The sequence below is a fragment of the Gastrolobium bilobum genome, unplaced genomic scaffold (assembly GCF_033153095.1).
Source record: "Gastrolobium bilobum isolate Gb01-03AN ecotype WA unplaced genomic scaffold, APGP_CSIRO_Gbil_v1 utg43837, whole genome shotgun sequence".
Classification (NCBI taxonomy): domain Eukaryota; kingdom Viridiplantae; phylum Streptophyta; class Magnoliopsida; order Fabales; family Fabaceae; genus Gastrolobium; species Gastrolobium bilobum.
The window spans coordinates 25,100-36,642 of record NW_026897735.1 but is presented as its reverse complement, the minus strand read 5'-3'; the positions used below and the strand labels follow the sequence as shown (position 1 = coordinate 36,642).

Here is an 11,543-nt window from a genome sequence, read left to right as displayed (position 1 = left end):
ACTGTCAACGACATCAAGTTTATACTGGCTCCCAAATCACACAATGCCTTTCCCACCTCCACATCTCCTATAGCAATAGAGATACTGAAGCTTCCTGGATCTTTCATTTTTGTTGGAAGCTTCTGGATTAGGGCACTACACTCTGCTGTTAGGGCCACTGTCTCACCATCAGTTAATTTCCTCTTCTTAGTAAGAAGATCCTTCATGAATTTTGCATAGTGAGGCATATTTTCCAGTGCTTCAGAAAATGGTATGTTAATTTGTAAATTTTTGAAGATATCCAGAAATCTTGCATAGTGCTGTTTCTGAATCTCTTGCTTCAACCTCTGAGGGTAGGGAACTTTAGCATAGGGAGATAAAATAATTGGTTGTTCTTTCTTGTCAGCCATCTTCCTCTTTTCCTACTTCATCATCTTTTGTGGGGAAGCATTTTTACCAACTTCTACCTCTCCTTCATTCTTATTGTCCTTCCATTCCTCTTCTTTGTCAACTCCAACTATAACATCTCTAACAACTACTTCCTTCTCACTTTTCTCATTTCTCATTTTCTCTCCTTCATCATCAGAGACTACATCTTCAACCACAACCTTTTCTTCATTCTTTTTATTTTCCACCTTCTTTTTTCCTGGTTGAAGTACCAATCTACTTCTTGTCATAATTGCTTTACAATGCTCCTTAGGATTCACCAGTGTATCACTTGGAAATTTCCCTTGTGGTCTCTCTGATATCTGTCTTGATAATTGACCAATCTGGGTCTCCAAATTTCTGATTGATGCTTCCTGATTTCTGAAAGAAGTTCTGGTCTCCTGCACGAATGCAGTTGTCTCTTCCCTGAATGAAGTAGAACCCTAAATATAATCCTGAGTTGTCTTAGATAACTGAGCAAACGCTTTCTCCCATGCAGCATGATCACTTGACTGCTCCTTCATATGTGGTGGTGGAGGATGTAATGGTGGATTCAATTGGTGGTTGGAACTATAGCTGAATCCTGGGTGTTGATTCTTGTTTTTCCATGGTGGCATATAAATATTCTTTCCCTGATTGTTGTAGTTCCTTTGATTCTTCTGATCATACCACACTCCATTCACCTCTGCTTGTTCTGATGATCCCCCATAATCACACTCCTCTGTCACATGGCCCTTACCACAGATAGCACATACACTCTTTGTTTCCACAGAAGCTACCTTTTGTGAAGAGAGTTGCTTATTAAGGGTATCTAATTGTTGCTGTTGTTGTCTCTGTGTCTGCATCAGTTGATCATTCCTTGCCAACAAAGCATCATACCCATCCAACCTGATAATTCCTGTCCTTCGGTCAGCCACTGGAGCATTATCAAATTCTTGAGATGCTAATGACTCAAAGTTATCCAAGGCTTCTTGAGGGGTCTTGGTAGTCAATGATCCACCAGCAGTGGCATGCACCAAGGTTCTAGTGTTAGTGGTCATTCCTTGCAGGAAGATTGCTGCTTGTTGCCATGCCTCAATTCCATGCTGTGGACATTTCCTCAACAAAGTCTTGAATCTCTCCCAAGCCTCATAAATAGATTCTGACTCTTTCTGCTTAAAGCTTGTAATTTCATCCTTCAACTTGGCCCTCTTGGATGCTGAGAAAAACCTTTGCAAGAACTTGGTTTGCAAATCATCCCAAGTTGTTATACTTCCTTGTGGCAATGATTGCAGCCATCTCCTTGCATCATCCGTCAGTGAATGAGTGAATAGTCTCAACAGAATTGCATCTCTTGTGACACCGTTTATCTTCACAGTATCACTCAACAATAGGAAGTTCTCTACGTGCAAGTAAGGGTCCTCCGCACTGGTTCCAGCAAACTGATCCTTCTTCACCAAATGTATCAAAGCAGGCTTCAATTCAAAGTTGTTGGGCTCCACTGTTGGGCGCACAACACTCCCAATTGGAGGAACCACTGCAGGAGTCATGTACTCTCCTAGTGTCCTCTGTGGTGGTGGTGGTCTGTGATTCTCTCCCATTATCTCTTCCTGATTAACCGTACTTGATTCACCAATTTCTTGCAACTGTCTCCTTTGCCTGGCTTCCCTTTTGTGCTTCCTCAATGTCCTTTCTAATTCTGGATCATACAACAACAAATTTGGATCATGTGTACCTCGCATGTACCAGAATCAAAATTGACCAGAAATTTAACATAAACTAAAATACTGAAAATAAAAGAATTCAATATTAGAATTCTATAGTATCAGTTAGTGTTGAAAAACAAATTCCCCGGCAACGGCGCCAAAAACTTGTTGGACGTTTAGCAAGTGCACTAGTCGTACAAGTAATAAAATGATGAGTAAAGATCGTTCCCACGAGGAATTGTGTTCAAACACCAATATACCATAGAAAACTAATTTGAATCAAATAAGAGTTTGTAAAAATCATGAATAATTTGTCACCAGAAAATTGATTTTGAGTAAATTGACACAAAGTAAATATGGATTAGGAATTAATAAAAACAACAAGTAGTCAGAAAACAACTTTCCTCTGTGATAACCCATATAAAAATTGATCATATGATGAATTCCTTTCCATGTGATGTTAATCAACCTTTTACTTATCATCAAGATGTAATCCCTTACTACCCTGATAGAAACATTAATCAGAAACCCCAATCCCTTGGTGATTTCTTTCTTAATACATGCATGAAATACTAAGGTTTTAAGATTACATCAGAACTCTAGCATCAATCCCTTGAGTACTAGAATTCTGATGTTGAGATTATCAAATACAAAAGTCATATAAACATCCCTGTTCTATACTACTTCTTTGATAGAAATAATTAACTCACAAAATCTCAAATCAGCACATGAAAAATACTTCATCATATTAATCAAATCAACATAATATTATCATGGAGTTCCATTGCATTCAGACTACAAAGACTCTACTCAGACATGACTAAGGAATAAATAAGAGAAGAAGAAACAAACTTCATTTCCATGTTGAAAGTCTTCAATCTCCAAACTATTACAAGGAAATCCTAATACAAAAACTAAGAGAATTTAGAGAGAAAAGTCAGACTAAGTTTAGAGAGAGAGAGAGAGAGTTCAGATCCCCAAAGATTCTCATCTAAGTGTCAAGGCTTTGCCTTATATAGTGTTACAATTAAAAACAGAAAACTGATGTGGGCGCTAAAACGTCCATAAGTGGCCGTTTTAGCGTCTATGCTTTACGTATGCTCAACTGCTTTTAACTGATTTCAACGCTAAAACGTTAAGGAATGACCGTTTTAGCGTCCAAACTTGGTGAATGCTCAACTAACTCTAACTGACTCCAACGCTAAAACGTTTGATTTGGACGTTTTAGCAGTGAAGACCAGAATCTTTTTCCACTTTAGGGCGCTAAAACCCATATTGCAGGCCGTTTTAGCACCCAAGAACAGCAATTTTCCATCTTCTTAGTGTAGCAGTGCGCTAAAACGCTCTGTGTGGATGTTTTAGCGCTCATCACCAGCAAGTTTTGGCCTCTTTCTGTAACAGGGCGCTAAAACGCTCAGTGTGGACGTTTTAGCGCTCAACACCAGCAAGTTTTGGCCTCTTCCTGTAACAGGGCGCTAAAACGCTCAGTGTGGACGTTTTAGCGCTCAACACTTAGGCAATTTTTCTCCTCTTGAGCTCCAGAATCTTCTTCCTTCTCCAGTTGTCTTTCAAGCTTGCTTTTCCTACAAGAATCATACAAATTTCCAATAAAGCTCTTGAACTTGTAATTGAGGACATCTTAGGACATTAACCTTGTTTTTCATCATTTAATCACACAATTTGATCCTAATTCCTGCTAAAAACCATGATGAACTAAGGGTTCATCAGTGGATTATGAGGTTCCTGGAGGGGTGGTTCCTAGAGCTACTGTGGTGGGTCTTGGGATGGTAGGTCAGGATGCCAACGCTGCAGATGTGATTGAATCAGGTCCTTCAACTGAAAAAGGGACCGATACTCAGGGCGGTCACTAAGCATAGTTTGATTTTGTTTACTTTCCTGCTTTGTATGGTTGGTATGTCAACCATTGTTTTGTACTCCTCTTAATAAATAAAATTGCCTTTGTTTACTCAGGGCGGTCACGTGATCTTTCCTCCAGGAAGGCTCGCCGACCTCTACCGGGATCATGGCTTCAGCGCCGTAAGTCAGTCTGAAAGGCTTTTCTCTAGGGATGGATTGGGCTGTAGTCCTATATCCCTAAAGGACATTCTCCAAGTTTTCAACCCACGATCCTTTATGTGATTCCACTTTCTTCCTGATTCCTCGAGCCATCTTTTTGTTGTCTGACTTTACGAATCTGTTGGACTGGGGATGTTTCACTGCGGCAAAGTGATGTCTGATATACAGGTTTTGCATTAATTCTCTGAACTGGGCATTATTAGGTCAAAAGCTTGTTGGCTGGAAAATATATTATGATGAAGAACGTTCTAGTTCATTAAGAGAAGACACATTTGTTCTCTCAACTTCAACCTAAGTGCGCAAGTGCACGCATCAAGTAATAAATGGGACTATTTGTGTCCAGATTATCCTTCCCACGAGGATAGAACTCTAATTAATGCCCTAAACTATTTTAAAAAGAGTAAAAATAAAAAGAAAAGTTAGTAATTGACCTGTTTGGTCAAACGTTCCCTACTGTCTTCCTCAAGAACAGTAGGTTCAATCTGACAGCAAACAGTTCTTCGCTTCGTTATGTATGATATCCTTCTTGTTGAGAGAAGGAACAACAATATTCATGAGAGATTTGATAGATACAAGATTGAACAAAGAAAAATAGTAATTAAGAGACAACAGTGTGGAAGCTTTTAAAACAGTTTTAACACAAGGAACGGATCCACTACTCCATTCTTAAATAGCTATTTTCTCTACTCAAGAGTTAACACTTTTGTATTTGTTCCAATCTCTTCACTGCCAACTCTGATTCCTCTCATGGACTAAATGGCTCACAAGTTTCCATATTCTTATGGCTCCCTTGACTCCAACAGTTAATTAGCACAGAACCTATAAATGAGCGAGGTGGTCCCTTATTCCTAAGGCAACCAGCAGTGTTGTTTCCACAAGATTGTCTTCCCCCTCTGGTTAAGCTGTCTGAAATCCCTTCCTTGTGGAAGTTCCTTTCTCAGTATGTGTTTAATTTCCATTGATAAACAATGAATATAGCTTACTTATCCAGAGAAATACAAAAGCTCAGTACAAAAGTTTTGAAAATAATTCTTTAAGAACTTTGCAGCTTTTCCGTTCCACAGATAGTTTAGCCCATGGCTACTACTTTAAACAGAATTATTCCAAACTGAAATTCCATAGACCCGAGATTCAGTTCAGAGATAACGAGTAGAAAGGAAAGAAATAACACTTATATTTAATTGGAAACAAATTAGGTTACAATAAAATGGAAAGTGGAGAATATGGTTGTTGCTCGTGAGGAGTCTCAAGTGGTTGATATAGAATATAACAAAAGTGTTGTCACTTAACTAAATGTCAAAATATACAAAAGAAAAACTATAAAATAAACTAAGTGATCTCTTCTTAATGAACTCGATGATGTTCTTCGTGCTGGGACGTCCTATTTATAGGCAGAAGAGCGAATGGCAAAATGTGTAATTCCCTTGGAGTTGTTTTCTTGACTGCATGAAAGAGGCGGTGTGAACAGTGCTTTGAGGGGCGCAAGTGGCTGGATGGGACAGTTATTGTTGAGATTTGTCTTTCCTTCTGATCTTTCCCATGCCTTGCTTTCCTCTTAGCCAATACGAACCGTTTATTCCCTGCTGCGCACGTCTCCTCTTGCTTGATTGTTGCACCGCTTATGCTTTATGGAAACTCCTTTTCAACGTTTCCTGAAAAGTGGTCAGAGAGATTGAGTGAGTGGAGCAGGTGTATTTAATGTTCCCAATCTGTTCCCCTTTTGGTATATTTTCAAAGGATTATGTCACTATCCGTTCCCCACTGTGTTTTTGTCAAAAAGATATTAAACAAGTGCTTTTAGTGCTAAAGTTGCTCATCAGATGAGGGAACATATGGTATTTTGCCATCAAAATGTGCTTAGATGGGAACGAATATTTGTGGAACGGATGATATTTTCAATTTAGAATAATTATTTTTAAAGTAGTAGCCATGGGCTAAACTATCTGTGGAACGGAAAAACTGTAAAGTTCTTAAAGAATTATTTTCAAAACTTTTGTACTGAGCTTTTGTATTCCTCTAGTTAAGTAAGCTATATTCATTATGTATCAATGGAAATTGAACACATACTGAGAAAGGAACTTCCATAACGAAGGAATTTCAGACAGCTTAACCAGAGGGGAAGGGTGTGTAAACAACACTGCTGGTTGCCTTAGGAATAAGGGACCACATCGTTCATTTAAAGGTCCTGTGCTAAGTAACTATTGGAGTCAAGGGAGCCATAGGAATATAGAAACTTGTGAGCCATTTAGTCCATGAGCTGAGGATAGACACGCTAAATTTTTTCCTTATTACTATTTTAAGTACATACTCTGTGTATTTCATTTTCATTTTCTTATTTCTATTCTGTCACATATTTTGCTGTTCATATTATCTGTGTTTTATGGTTTATGAGTGAAGAGTCTGAAACAGATTCTCACCACTCCACTGAAATACCTGAGTTCTTCTTAGACCCTGAACCAGAACGCACTTTTCATAGGAGAAGAAGGGATCTTAGGGAAAATATTTGGGAAAATATGGCTGATCATAACAACAATAATGATGAAATTCCTCCTGAACAGAACTTCTGAGCTTTGGCTGCTCCTTTCAGGAATAGACCAGAAAAGTGAGTGATCCTTCCCCCATTAGCTCCCAACTTTGAACTCAAACCTATCATGTTTCACATGATCAAAGAAGCAGGAGTCTTCAATGGACTCCCTGCAGAAGATCCTTACACACACCTCACAAACTTCCAAGATATCTGTGATAATTTTAGAACTGAGGGTGTAACAGAGAAAAGTGTGAGAATGAGGCTGTTTCCTCATTCCTTGGGCTCAAAAGCAAAAACATGGATGAAAACTCTCTCCCCTGGTTCCATACACTCTTGGGAGGAACTTTCTAATAAGTTCATAGAAAGATTTCTCCCTATGTCTCGCCAAGCTGATGTAAGAGTAGAGCTGTCTAATTTTAGAATGTTTTATGGAAAAAATCTTTATGAAGCTTGGGAGAGATATAAGGACATCATTAGAAAGTTCCCAAACCATGAGGTGGAAAGTTGGAGAATTTTATAGTCTTTTTATACAAGGGATTGATCATACTTCTCAATCACATTTAGACTTTGTTGTAGGAGGATATTTCTTTACAGGAACTCTTGAATCAAGGTACGAAATCATAGAAGGCACTGTAGAAAGATGTCTCCAATGGCCACTAGATAGGGTGAGCCCAGTAAGGAAACCAGACATGCTAGAATTAGACAAACAAACTGCCATGAAATCCCAACTGGCCACACTAATGAATGAGGTGAAGAATATGAAAGCTGATCAAGAACAACCAAGGATGGAAGTCTTACAACTCACAGCAACTGAGAGTGAACCCTGCTCAGTCTGTGGTGATCTTCATGATTCAGCAGACTGCCCATCCACTGCCTTGGTGTGTTATGCAGAAAATTTTGGGAACAGAAACTTCACCCAATCTAGAGACAATCAGCAAGCAGGAAGCAACAATAATCAAAATCCTGGAGAAACTATAGTGAAACATCAGAAGCATAATCCTCAATGGAGACCACCCACAAACCAAAGACCATACAACAATCAGCAGCAACAATATCAACAAGGCAGCAAAACTGGAGCATATGAACCACAGAGAAGAACCAATTATGCTTCGTTCTAAAGAGATGACCAACGCATCAACGCCTTGGAAAAATATGTCAAAGAATATATCACCAGGAATGATGCTGTGGTCAGAAATATTGAATCCCACCTGGGACAGATAGCTACCAGCCACAACACTTGGATACCAGGAAAATTGCCAGGGGACACTGAAGTTCCCTCAGCATCTTCCCTAGAAACTTAAGAGGTAAGTAACATGTCTAGCTAAAGACATTAAACTAAGAGCTGACTGGGAGGAAACCTAGTGGACACCTTTTCCCTCTAACAAGGAGCAAAGTTTTGGGGTGGTCAAATTTAACCACACAGCTCCCAAAATGGAGGGAACGTCTGATGTTCAACTCCAAGTCCAAATAAGTAAAATACTTTTCGTTCCAGGAACGTAGTATTGGAGTGGTTACACTTAACCACAAGGCTCCCAACAAGGAGGGAAAACGTCTGATATTCACCTCTAATCCAAACTATTGACCTACGTTCTGTGGCAGGAACGTAGTTTTGGGGTGGTTCAAAAACCACATACACCCATTTATTGCTTTATTGTTAATTTCCTTTTGTTTTCTTTTCCGTTCCTTAGTGTAGAATTTAATTCCTTTTTTAAATAGAAAAATCTTTTTTGTTCAAACTGTTTGGAACATACATTCAGTTATAGTATTGTGGCTGTGAAAATTTGAATAACTAATGGCATGAAGCACAAAGTCAATAAGTAATCATTCTTGTTCTTACTTTGAATGCTTGAAATAGGAAAGGTGAAATGAATTTAATCTTTAGATTTTTGAAGGATACTGATCTGTGTGAGCTAAAACTGGTGAGGAACAAAAAATGCCAAACACTTACTCATAACAGCGTTCCTGAGGTGTCACCATAATGAAACTTCTAAACTTGCCTTGATGCTGTAAGTACTATTGATGAACAGGTGAATTGAACAACCATTCAAAAGAATTCAAAAGAAGATACCAGAAAAGATTCCTCCAAAGGAAGAAAAAAATGTACAAAAGTCAAGGTGTTCCCTCACCCAGAAAAGTCCAGCTCTGAAACAGAAAAAACTGAAAAATGTTCCTTGACTCAAGACCTGTGACCATTTCATTTCTAAAACCCCCCATCAATCCTTTTCACATAGATCCTTTGATATGAAAGACACCTGCACTTCTTAGGAAAGCAGCAGATAAGCAAGTTTGAATAATCACATCTAGGAATGGACAGAGAAACACCAAGCCCTGAGTGATAGTGAGACAGAAGATCAGCAACCTTCACTTATCTTGAAACAAATTCTTTTTACTTGTCAACTATGGAAAGTAGTTCAGTCTTTGAAAAGATTATGATTACTTAATGGCTCAAGTTTCTGAAGATGAGCTATTCTTTGAAATTGAGCAGTCTAAGCCACTATTTCTGAGTTGTTCGAGGACAACCAACAGTTTAGTTTTGGGGTGTTTTATGGGACGAAAATTCGTTCCCATCTAAGCCCATTTTGATGGCAAAATACCATCTGTTCCCTAACCTGATGAGCAACTTTAGCACTAAAAGCACATGTTTAATATCTTATTGACAAAAACATAGTGGGGAACGGATGGTGACGTAATCCTTTGGAAAATATATAAAAAGGGGAACGGATTGGGAACATTAAATACACCTGCTTCACTCACTCAATCTCGCTGACCACTTTTCAGGAAACGTTGAAAAGAAGTTTCCATAAAGCATAAGCGGTGCAGCAATCAAGCAAGAGGAAACGTGCACAACAGAGAATAAACGGTTCTTATTGACTAAGAGGAAAGCAAGGCATGGGGAAGATCAGAAGGAAAGACAAATCTCAACAATAACTGTCACATCCAGTCACTTGCGCCCCTCAAAGCACTGTTCACACAGCCTCTTTCATGCATTCAAGAAAATAACTCCAATGAAATTACTCACTTTACCATTCACTGTTCTGCCTAGAAATAAGACGTTACAGCACAAAGAACATCATCGAATTCCTTAAGAAGAGATCACTTAGTTTATTTTGTATTTTTCTTTTGTATAGTTTTAGGAGTAGTTAAGTGACAACACTTCTTCTCTATTCTGTATCACCCACTTGAGACTCATCACGAGAAAAAACCATATTCTCCACTTTCTATTTTGTTGTAACCTAATTTGCATTAAAAACAAATGTTTAAATCTTTATGACAAAAACACAGTAAGGAACGGACGATGAGGTAATCATTTGAGAAATATAGGAAAAAGGGGAACGGATTGACAAAAACACGTTGGGGGTCTCCCTCAACGCTTCATTTCCAGCGTTAGCCAATAGTAACTATGCATCAACGGACTGTAGCACTGGTGGGAGAGTCGTAACAACTGCTTGTTGGGCTGGGGGCTGACTGTATGGACGGCGGGGAGCTGGAATGTACTGCTTGAGCCTGACCTTCGGAGGTGGTTGCTCTAGGTTTGTGTGTCCTTCTCGTAGTGACTGCCATGGTTCATTTAAGATATAAGGTTTTTCCTTCTATAGATCTTTTGGTAGGAAAGTGGGAATAGAAGTTTATAGGTCCCCATAGATGGTGCCAATGTACCGTTGGGATCTATAAGCATATTATGTTTCCTTCGGGGATAAGAGTCATTGTATGGGTTATACCTCTAGGACAGGTAGAGACCAAGCTAGGAAGTACTATCCCAAGTATGAATGCTAACAGATGATAATGGGGGGTATGTGTGTGTGTGACTCAAGGGTTATGGGCAGAATAACGATACATAAGATGTCCTCCCTCTCTTACGAGGGAGTTCTTTATACAGGAGGGAGGACTCTGCCCTGAGTAGGTTGGTGAGAGGGGGTCAACCCTCCTTGGGGACTGTTGGGGGTGGCTGACACTGTTACGATAGCATTGATACAGTCTATATATCGGTGGTGTCAGCATCCGATGTTGGGCGTTGCTATTTATGGTATCTGGGGCGACCAGCCAGAGGTTGAAATCCCACGGTGAGACCAATTGGTGTCTCACCTAGGGGCGTAGTCGCCCAGGGAACAGGATGGGTGGAGGGTTGGTAGCGGTAATTCAACTGGGCTGACGTAGGAGAGGAAAAGGGGATGAGACTTGGAAGTTTCACCAGTTCTTTGAGAGGATGGGACTTGCAAGTTGCATAACTCACGTACAATCTAGTATATATCATTAAGATATATAAGTGGTTGTTCACTTTCATCTAATATCTCTTGATGAAGATTTTGGGTTAAACTATATAACTGCCTACGCACTGACACACACACAAAGGGTAAATTATATCTCCTTATGAAAAATTGGGTTAAACTATATCGCGCACGCTCACGCACACATGCATGCGCACACACACATAAAATGACTTTGTACTGAGATATTTGTCATTGGTTCGGTGTAAGTGAAAAATTATTTAATTTGTATATTTTTTTCCGTTAAATGAGATAAATGAGATAAAGTCAAAGCTCTTACATACAAAATAGTAGCTTTAAGGGGGTGTATTGGACTGAGATTTCAAAGGATTTTAATAGATTGTTTTTGGACAAAAAAATCCGTTGTTATTCAATTAGGATTTTAATGGATTGAAAAAAAGTTACGTGGTATTTGATTAGGATTTTAAAGGATTATTTTAGAATCCGTCCAAATCCGTTGGTATTCAATCAGGATTTTAAACAATGGGATGACAATCTCGTGGTATTCAAAAATATGACGATTTTAATTAATTTTCTATTGTTGTGGATTTTGTGAGACTTTTTAGTGAAAAATATAAATAGGAT

The 11,543-nt window shown here is 38.9% G+C and overlaps 1 non-coding gene across 1 annotated transcript; it reads left to right on the top strand.

Moving 5' to 3' along the window:
- The first annotated feature begins 1,482 nt into the window (after positions 1-1,482).
- Positions 1,483-1,589, top strand: LOC133309631 (small nucleolar RNA R71). Its single transcript, XR_009751359.1, has one exon. It is a non-coding gene; the product is annotated as a small nucleolar RNA R71 (small nucleolar RNA).
- Positions 1,590-11,543: the final 9,954 nt, after the last annotated feature.